Below are 11,524 nucleotides of genomic sequence, written 5' to 3' on the forward strand. Positions count from 1 at the left end.
CACACACACTGCTCACACTCTGCTATTGATCACGCTGCACATCACCGATTATAAGAACCACAGATACATCTTCCCATCGCTGCAGAAATATTGGCTTCCAGTAGATCATGGATATGCTCAGGAAGGGAAAATGACAATTGAGATTTCTTCAAGTGCCATTTTTGACCATTTTGGTGCCAACTTAAACACTCAAAACTTAAAGAGCAACGTTTCTAAGAATTTACTCATAAAATGCTGGTTTGTTTCAACACATGTTTGGGTCAAATATGGACAAACCCAACCACTGGGTTTTAATATTTATTTTAAAAATTTAAACCAACGGTCTGAAGTTTCAGCTCAAAATACCCCACAGATCATTTATTATAGCTTGTCAAATTTGCCCATATTTGGGTGCTAGCAAAAACACGTCGTTTGTGTGTGTCCCTTTAAATGCAAATGAGCTGCTGCTCCCGGCCCCCTTTCCAGAAGAGGGCGGAGCTTTAACAGCTCGGGCTTCGGTTGCTCAACAACAACAAAGCTGGACAATCTCACGCACCCAAAATGATGATTGTCAGTAACAGTGTTCAGTCTTACATTGTTCAAACACTGATGGAGAGACTCAGGAAGAAGTTACAACTTTTAGAATGAAACTGGACATTTCTGAATGGTTAGTGGATAAATTTATGTAGTTGCTGTGGAGTTGATTCGACTCATCGACTAGCATGTGTTATCATGTTAATCTTTTGTGCAAATCCAGTGTTGAATTGATTCTCGTTTGTGAAGCAGTCCGGAGTAAAATGACGGCATGATAACAACACTCTACTACAACCACTCATTCTAAAGTGTAAAGTGCCTCACCCCCTTTGTTGCGTGTTCTCGGGGGCAGGGTTTCTGTAAATTTTAGGGTTAGTGATGTTACCAACCTGGGAAGAAGCTCGTTGTAGTCCCTACCAGCTGTTTGTTGAAGTCCTTAAAAAGCAATTTCTGTAAAAGAAAGTATTGTAACTTTGCAGATGTTGTTTTTGCTCTAACAGGAACATTACACACTAAGTAAAGTTAAAAAAGTGAAATTATAATCAACCACCCCTTGGTTCAGACTGAGCACCAAAAAACACACTTGTAGCCAATCAGCAGGGACCACTCATGAGGGGGGAGGTGCCTGTGTCACACAGTGTGCTCCTGAATTGGGGGTGGAGCTATCAAGATAGGGGTGTGATTCTTTTGGGTAGGGGCGTTTGTTTTGGTGATTTCAAATATCAACAGCGTTTCTCAGAAATCACTTACTGTGCCTTTAAATGATATATAACTGGGAACCATTACATTTTTAATAATTTTTAATACATTAAATAAAAAATAAAAAAATAATAAAATGTAAATATTTGTTTTATTTTATTAACACCTGCAGGAACATCTGAGACAAAGTTGATACTTACTGTAAACGAAATATAACTGAGAAAACCATGAAGTCTTCTGAACAAATCAAATGCTCCTCTGAGAGGCCAAAAGTAAACCAGATTAAACTGAGCTGGACTGTGAACAAGAAGGTGATATTAAGACATCTGTCAGTGTTTGGGCTGAAGTGAGCGCTGAGGTTTGTTAGTTCAGGACTTTCATTAGTTCCTGCAGAAATGGCTCCAGCGGGACGGGTCTTAGCAGCAGATTAAGTGCAGTCAATGACTAAATGCTGCTGAAACCATCCGAGAGTCAGGCTCAGCGTTAGATTAGCGCACACCTGCTCAGATGACTGAACAAACACTAGACTAAAACAGAGACGGCTGCCAAATGACTAATTAGAAAACAATGGGTGCATGAGACCTGCTTCTCCAGCATCACTGGAAAAACCTTCATGATTTTTATTAGCGCTGAATGTTATTTTCTCAAAGCTCTTCAGAGATCATGAGAGGTCTGTGTGAATGATCAGCGCTGCCGTGTTTATGCACAAGATTTCTGACAGCTTCAGTTTCACAATGAAGATGTACACTGTCCGTTCATGTTGTACTGATTTAATAAATCTCTCGCTTCTCCTCCTTACTGCTCAACAGTCATGAAATCAGGTTCAGTCACAATGTGTTTGTCATCACTAGCTCAACATAATCAGGATGTTTTCTGTAATTGTACGCTGTCAATCAAACAATGCATTGATTCATGAGTTAATCAACAAGCATTTTATACATTAATCAAAAACAATCAATCAATTACCAACAAACCAACCAATCAGTTATAAATGAATTAATGGACACTAAATGACTGACCAATAACAATCAGTCAACTAATCAATTAGACCATCATTAATTAACCCAAACAGTCATCTAATTATCCATAACTTAAATCAAGACGTTTAAGAAGTTTATTAATCAACAAATCTATCAATCAGCTCACAATCCATCCATCCAATAATCAATCAATCAATCAATCAATCAAACAATAAATAAATGGTAAAATTAATACATGAATGTTAATTGTTTCTGTATTCAATGATAATATCAATTAAATAGTAAAATATGATCTTATTATAAAAAATAAATATTAACATTATTATCAACATTATTAATACCACAATTGATATTTTTACTGTATTAACACTAATATTGCTATTAATATCAATATAAATGATATTAATAAGGAATTAATGAATATTAATATTCATACCAATATTAATATATTAATGTTGAAAAAGAAAAATAATATTCAAACAAGAAATTAATTAAATAATAAAAAGAAAAATACATTGAAATTAATATTCATAAAACAATATTAATATTAATAAATTGATACAAATACTGATATTAGTATTAATACTGCTGTATTAATACTATTGATATCATATTAATAAAATAATATAAGAATTAATATTAATATTAATACAAATATTAATGTTAACATTGATTGTTGCAGTGATACTAATATTGCTATTAATACAATTAATATTAAATAAGGAATTAATTAATTAATTAAAAAGAAACAACAATATTAATATTAATGTTAATATTGATTTTTGTTAAAAAAAATAAGGAAAAATAATAAAACAAGAAATTGATGTATTATTAATATTACTATAAATGAATGAATGAATGAATACAAATACTGATATCAATATTAATGGTAATATTGTTCATATTGCTATTGATATTATTACAATATTAAATGAGAAATGAATGAATGAATGAATTAATTAATGAAATATTAATGAATGAATGAATGGATGGATGGATGGATGGATGAACAAATGAATGTATGAATGAATGAATGAATGAATGAATGAAATATGAATGAATTATTAATGAATGATGAATGAATGAATGAATGGACGAATGAATGAATTATGAATGAATGAATGGATTATGAATGAATTAATGAATTATTAATGAATGAAAGGACGAATGAACGAATTATTAATGAATGAATGAATGAATTATTAATAAATGAATGGACGAATGAATGAATGAATGAATGAATGAATGGACGAATGAATGAATTATTAATGAATGAATGAATGAATGAATGATGAATCATTTTTCCAGTAGTGAATATGAGCGTGTGAACATGTTCACTCATGACGGTGAGCTGGTACTGAAGGCAGAAGGCCTCTGTTGCATCTCTTTCTCCAGTCAATAACAATAATGGAGAGACGTGGGAGCGTGTCGGAGGGGGATGTAATGATGGCGTGTCTGTGCTTTTAAAATGGTGCTGTCAGAAGGTGCCACTGATCTCATTTCCTGCAGCGTCGGTGATGAGCGGCGCTCGCTGACAGGTGAGTCGCATTAAAAAACTCTCTCTCTGCTGCTTTTATCTCTCGAGAAGCTCCGATTCCTATAGACATTTATGAATTTAATAACTCAACAATTACTCTACGTCAAATGGGAATTGACAGATACCTCGACCCAGTCTCACTTATTAACATGCCAGAGAGGGAATGCAATGTGAAGCTAACAGAATACAAGTTGACAAAACTTTGTTTAACTCAGCATACTAAAGTTGAGACAGCAGACTGACCAATCAGAATCAAGTATTCCAGAGAGTTGAGAAATTAATCTTTTATCAGTCTTTTGGCATGTTTCGTCACAGTTAAATTAAAAATATGATTATATTACTAATGAATCTCTTTAGTGCATATTATTCTAATTTAAAAAAGGTTTTTCATTATCTTTAATCAATATATAATAACTTCCTCTTTACCTGATGTCACCAAGGCCACATGGGCGGGGCAAAACAATATTAACCAATAATGTTACAATACTTTTCACGAGCCAATCTAATTCTGTCAGATAAAATCAAGCCCACCTGACAATATTCAATACACATCACAATACATGTCATGTGATTCAGTACATCATGATGCATCACAATCTTATAAATGGATAACATGCTGTTTTGAGCTTACAATTATTAGGATAATAGCTTCATTTACAAAACTGAATTATATGAATGAACATAAATAAATAAATTCTTCAGTATTTTACTAAAATGTAAATTTGATTTACATTTTAAATAATGTAAATTAAGTAGTTTATTCATAAATTAAATTAAATTAAATTAAATTACACTTAAGACAACCTGCTGAAATAAATAAATAAACTAATAAATTAATTATTTAATTAATTAATTAATCTGTATTTCACTTAATTTAAATTGTATTTACATCTTAAATAATTTAAATAATTAAATAATTTATTTATAATTTAAATGAAATTAAATTACACTTAAGACAACCCACTGCTTCATTCACTGAACTGAAGGAAATTAATTAATTAATTAATTAATTAATTAAATTGGTATTTCACTTAAATTTAAATTGTATTTACATTTTAAATAATTTAAATAATTAAATAATTAATTTATAATTTAAATAAAAACTAATTACATTTATGATTTAATTTAATTTGATTCAAATAATTTAATTAATAATTTAAATTACATAAATATACACACATACATTTAAATAACAAATACTAGTTATATTAAATATGTTAAATTAAATATGTATATGGTAAATATTGAAACGGTAAAAAATTTGAATGACTATAATTTTTGATCTTCAAAGATCGAATAAAGAACTACTATTCCTAAACGTTAATTTGCAATTATTTTATGTTTTCAAACTCTTCCATCAGAAAAAAGACAGCTCTAATGATGTCAGCATAAACATCAGTAAATGCTTCCTTTCCCATAATTCCCTGCTTTATTGTACCGTCTTCAGATTAAAGTGGCCTGAGCAGTACATTTACACAGAAGACTGCTCATCTAATAATCAATTACGTGTGCGTCTGCAGATCTGTCTGCTTTATAAACACTCACTCCAGCACAAAGACCATCTCAACCCTCTGTGATGGAGAACTTTAATATACCTAGTAGAGGACTAATTTAATTTCACCTGATATTTCCATAAGCAGCCAAACCAGCTGCACGAGAGATGGAGAAAGAGAGGGATAAATCATGAACTTGATTGATCTCATCTCCTCTCTTGTCTCGCTTTATCTCCTCTCCTCTCATTCTCTTTATATCCAACACAAAATGAAGTCTTCTGTCATTTTGAGCTGTTGGAAACAGTCATTAAGCTTCACCCTAATGAGATGTTCATGTCCTGAGATGAATCTCGCTTAGGAACGGTCTAAAATGAACTCAATAAAGGTCAAAGCTTTCAGTCTGTGTTCGGATTGAATGTTTTAAACAGTTCATAATCACTGAACGATTGAGTATTTTCTCTCATAACGTTTCTGCCTCTGCAAACATCTTGTTTCTGTTTTCTCCATTTCCCTGTGAATTTCTGAAGCAGATGGTGTGTAAAGCAGCACGGAGCGCTTTAATACACTACAACTATCCTCCAGAGACGTGGCAATCTGTCTGAGAGACAAACAGAGAGACTGACGGATGCAGCGTCTCACAGGCTCAGCGAACAGACGCTTCACATTTCTGAAACACGAGCGCCGGCGGAGAACAGGTCAGCAGATATTCAGCAAACTCACTGCTTTCACCAGACAGAGATGAAAGAGAACCGCTTCATCACATCCTGAGCTTCAGGAGTTCACGAGAGACAAAGCACTGAAACATCCTGACAAATCACGAAATGAGATCTCAGGTGTTTCTCCTAGATGGCAATGGGATGAGCAACTGGAGACTGAAATCTCAACATGAACTCAAAAGTTTCTCATCAGTTTCTCCCAAGATCACATAATCTGGCTGCTATCCTTGTTTTCCTTCTCCCAGCAGATTTAAGGAGAATCATATGAAATGACACTGAGACATAAAAGAGAACTGGGCAATAAAATGTTCCTCTGATCGCATGATCTCTTAGCATAAGATCCAGAAACACTCAAAAGGGAAAAATCACAAATGAGATTTCTTTAATATCTCAGTTGTTTCTCCTAAAATTCAATAAAATTAAATTATTTTTTTTTTTTTGCTTAAGTCTCCTGCTTCTCAAATTTTTCTCTAAATGTCAGAGATCTCAATGTGAACTCAAATATGTCTCATCAAATTCTCCCATGATCAAATAATTTGGCTGCTATCCAAATTTTCTTTTTCCCATCAGATTTTATGAGAAACATTTGAGATGATACTGAGACATAACTGAGAAATCAGGAATAAAATTTTCCTCTATTCACCAGTCTCTCAGCATAAGATCCAAACACTCAAACTGGAAAGAAAATTCCCAAATTATATCTCTTTAAAGTCTCAATTGTTTCTCCATCAATTAGATTAAATCGAGACTTTTTCTGAATCTCCTGCTTCTGAAATGTTTTCCTTAAGAAAAAGACCCCAGTAATCTCACACTTCAGTAGAGATCTCAACAATGTCTCAAACTGTGCTCAGATTTGCTAAGATACCAAAGTCTGCAATCAAAAGTCAGAGAATGCAATATATACATTTCTCCCGTGATCAAATAACCTGGCTGCTATCTACATATTTTTTATCAACACAGATTTTAGGAGAAAATAATCTAAGATACTCACACATAACCGAGAACTGAGCAATAAAACCTTCCTTCGATCGCTGATTTCTCAGCATAATAATCAGAAACACTCAAACTGGGAAGAAAGATTACAAATTAGATCTCTTTAATGTCTCAATTGTTTCTCCTACATTCCAATTAGAATAAATTGAGACTTTCACTGAATCTCCTGCTTCTCAAATGTTTCTCTGGAGAAAAAGACCCTAGTAATCTCACGTGTCTCCTCTAATGTTTTAGAAGAGATCTCAATAATGTCTCAAAATTTTCTCAGATCTGCTAAGATACCAAAGTCAGCCATCAAATGTCAGAGATCTCAATGTGAACTCAAACATGTCTCATCAATTTCTCCCAAGATCAAATAATCTGGCTGCTATCCAGATTTTCTTTTTCCCCAACAGATTTTATGAGAAAAATCTGAGATGATACGGAGACATAATTGAGAAATCAGCAATAAAATTTTCCTCTAATCGCCAGTCTCTCAGCATACGAGCCAGAAACACTCAAACTGGAAAGAAAAATCCCAAATGATATCTCTTTAAAGTCTTAATTGTTTCTCCACCATTTCAATGAGATTAAATGGAGACTTTTGCTGAATCTCCCGCTTCTCAGATGTTTCCCTTGAGAAAAAGACCCCAGGATTCTCACATGCGTCTCATCTAAAGCTTCAGTAGATATCTCAATAATGTCTCAAACTGCGCTCAGGTATACCAATACACCAAAGTCTGCAAAAGTCAGTGATCTCAATGTAAACTCAAACATGTCTCATCAAATTCTCTTAAGATTAAATAATCTGGCTGCTATCTACTTTTTCTTTCTCCAAACAGATTTTAAGAGAATCATCTGAGAAGATTCTCACACATAAACATGAACTGATTCCTCTGATCGCTGATTTCTCATCATAAGACCACAAATCACCACAATTTAGATCTCTTCAATATCTCAGTTGTTTCTCCTACATTTCAGAGAGACATCTGCTGAAATCTGTTACTCCTGACAAAAAGAACCTAGTAATCTCACGTCTCCTTTAAAGTTTCAAAAGAGATCTCAACAATGTCTCAAACTGTGCTCAGATACCACAGTCTGCCATCAAAAGTCAAAGATCTCAATATATACTCAAACATTTCTCATCAAATGATTTTGAACTGCTCTCCATATTAGTTTTACAGCTCTATACTCTTACTGGATGACAACTAGCGATTCATTTAGATCACTTTTTATTCCTCCAAACTGAAGCTCTTGAGCTTTGAAAAAGACACAGACACTCCAAAAGAAACCTGCAACACACTCGCAGCATTCAGACTCAACCAGCGGTCAGCATCACACCAAGCGCGTGTGTGTGATGAAGATGTTTCTGTACTCACAGTGTGAGTCTGAGGGCTGTAATCTCCTCAGTGAAGTCGTCCGCAGGGTATCTCCCTTCCTCCTCTTCCTCTGATGAAGAGCTGCAGGAAACACACAGCGGTCTGGAAACATGGACGGCGCAGGAATGAGATAGCGTGTAGGGGAATATGAGAGAAAAGGAGGAGAGACACAAAGAGAGAGAGAGGGAGAGAGAGAATGATTGGTCTGTTGGTCCATGAGAGGGTTAGTGTGTGTAGATGGAGAGAAAGATGATCTCACGTCAGAAAGATCAGGGAATGTTATTGTTTGAATTTGAGGCGATGCAATCACACATTATTAAACAAATATTTTTGGCTCTGAAATACGATTAGATGACAAAGCAATGATATATATATACACTACCGTTCAAAAGTTTGGGGTTGGTAAGATTTAAGTTATTTGATCAAAAATACAGTAAAATCAGTAATATTGTGAAATATTATTACAATTTAAAATAACTGATTTCTATGCGAATATATTTTAAAATGTAATTTATTCCTGTGAATTTTCAGCATCATTACTCCAGTCTTCAGTGTCACATGATCCTTCAGAAATCATTCTAATATGATGATTTGATGCTCAAGAAACATAATTTGATGCTCTGAAGAAACATCTTTTTCAGGATTCTTTGATGAATAGAAAGTTCAAAAGAACAGCGCTGATTTGAAATAGAAATCTATTATAACATCATAAATGTCTTTACTGTCACTTCTGATCAATTTAACGCATCCTTTCTGAATAAAAGTATTAATTTATTTCGAAAAAATACCCAAACTTTTCGAAAAACCCCAAACTTTTAATGTACAAGCTTTTTTTGGAGCCAGCAGCTGAAAATCATGCATCTGATCATTTACTAAAGTAACAGCACAGAGGAAAAAAAGACAATAAAAGAGATAAACCAGCACGAGAGAGAATGTGAGATTCCTGATCACACACACACACTGCCGTGTTGTAGTACTAAACGCCACCAAATTCAATTAAAAAGAGGAATTGCCAATTAGAGGTGTGTTATGATCCGAGAACAATGAAGTAACCCGTGATTCATTGGCTGGAGCTCCCGGAGGGACTCGCTTCTGATAGACCAATCCATTCACGCACACACACACCTGCACAAACATATGCATGTCTGCAAACACACACGCTTGGCATTCACCTCTTTCTCAGCCAAGACTGCCAGCCTGCGGCAAGAACACAGCGAAAACACACACACACACACACATACACTATAGTAAGCCAGACGGAAATAAATCCAGACAGACTCCTCAGTCAATTCTGATCTGTGAAATAAACACATGGATATTTGGCTCGGGTGTTTTATCGCAATCATTCCCCCTCTCTGTTCTCCTTTATTAAATTACCCACAATGCATCTGCGTGATGAACGAGAAGCCCGATGACAGATTGAAGATCAAACTCGCGTCAATAAGGCAAAAGAGAGTTTAACCTGTGACCCAGATGTCAACACAAACACACAGAGGGCAGTTCTGTCGATAGTGTGAGGACGTCAACATGCAGATCTCAATGTTTGAGCACAAAAGATTTTGAAGAATGTTGGGATCCAAACAACTTTGGACCCCACTGACTTACATTGTATGGAGAAAAGACACTTTCTTTGGGCGAACTAAATGAGTGACTAAATGAGTGACTAGACAAGGGACAAGTGGACACAATAGGTTATTATGGTAACAAACAGGTTCAAAATCGCCTTCTATACCCTTAAAAAGGGCACTACCATTTGTAGTGGTGTCCGAAACTATAGTGGATTCAATCCCACAATGCACCACAATAACGAATGTACAACTGATGTATGCTCAATGGCTAGAGAATACCCATAATGCACTGCGAGGGTTGCGGGCCGAATTAAATCCTGTGTCTGACCAGAAGATGGCGTCTGCAGCTGAATCATCCGTCCATCCATTTTCCAAACCGCTGGTCCAATGTGGGTACAGTGTAATATCATATAGGTATAAATTCTTTTTTTAGTTGATTATTAAATTGTTTAATTGAGGTTTATACATAGTTTCCATGACAGAGTTCAAGATAAATGTTTTTATTACTACTGGAGCTGCCAGTTTGCAAAGTTTCAAATGATTAATATAAAACGGATAGTTCCGGCCCTTGATTCTGATTGGTTGAGCCGTGTTCTAAATTAACAATAGGTCAATAGCTGTGTTTTATTCACGATAAAACATGGCTATGACCGCTTCACCCAACGGTTCTGTGTATCACTACACAACACCCTTAGCAACCACCCTTAGCAACGTAAACTGTATGTTCTCAATTTATATTGTTCATTAAAGCTTACTGTATTATGTAGAAGAATATTGTGAGAAAAAAGATCGAGTGAGCGAGTTTATTACTTGCATTCAGATTTAGCATTTTCCTTCAGGTCAGTCCTAAGTTCATAATAAAAAAATGTCTGATGTATTATCTTGTCCTTTTAACAGTTAAGGGGTTTTCCCATGACTGACAGCGGAATTCAAAGCATTTGTCAGTTGCGTCTTGTTCCGTGTTCACAACAATTCAGTCTTTTCAATGTAAAAGTCTTCACTACTGACTGACACACTCATAAAGACAGTCTTTGCCGCCATCTAATGGCATACTAATGTAACTTCTGTTGCTGTTTACGGTCAGGGACTATTTTTTTCCGGTGGAAAGAAGGCTTTTGATGAAAGTTTACTTCATGAAAGTTGCACTGATACATATTTTTGGCTTTAATATTTGTATTGTGTGGTAACCGTTTTATAAAAGCAATAAGGTACTCGAGGCTAGTGGTGCATCATGAATAAGTCAAGGCTGAAGGGGTTGCTTCGCTTCGCGTCGTGCCTAACAACGCCCTTCAGCCATGACTTATTCACGAGACAGCACAGCCTCTCGTACCTTATTGCTTACTTAAACAGCAAACACAAACTGTGTATAAGCGGCAGCCCTTCCGGCACACTTAGTGTCCGAATTCACTCAATTGGAAATTATTTTACTAAACTAAATTGTAAAAAAAAAAAAAAAAAAAGAAAGAAATGTTCCCTTGGCAACTAAATTAAATAAATTTTTTAAAAACATTTTGAAATAAAATAAAGGGTTTTCAGTTAAAGCACTGCAATTACTAAAATTAAAACTGAAATAAATATAAATTAAAGTTAAACATAAATATTTAAAAACTAAAAAAAATTACAAACTGGCAAAAGCTCATAAAACTTCTGAAACTAAAATAAAAAAA

The 11,524-nt window shown here is 34.5% G+C and overlaps 1 protein-coding gene across 2 annotated transcripts in view; it reads right to left on the bottom strand.

Annotated features, from left to right (window-relative positions):
- rbfox3b (RNA binding fox-1 homolog 3b) overlaps window positions 1–8,430 on the bottom strand; it is a 327,667-nt gene extending 319,237 nt beyond the window's left edge. Inside the window, exon 1 of one of the 2 annotated variants that reach the window (XM_051887972.1) lies at window positions 8,290–8,430. The gene's annotated coding sequence lies outside the window, so the exon portion shown is untranslated. The remainder of the gene's footprint in view (window positions 1–8,289) is intronic. The other variant, XM_051887981.1, reaches the window with a different exon arrangement.
- Window positions 8,431–11,524: the final 3,094 nt, after the last annotated feature.

This window comes from Ctenopharyngodon idella, chromosome 3, assembly GCF_019924925.1.
Source record: "Ctenopharyngodon idella isolate HZGC_01 chromosome 3, HZGC01, whole genome shotgun sequence".
Lineage (NCBI taxonomy): Eukaryota > Metazoa > Chordata > Actinopteri > Cypriniformes > Xenocyprididae > Ctenopharyngodon > Ctenopharyngodon idella.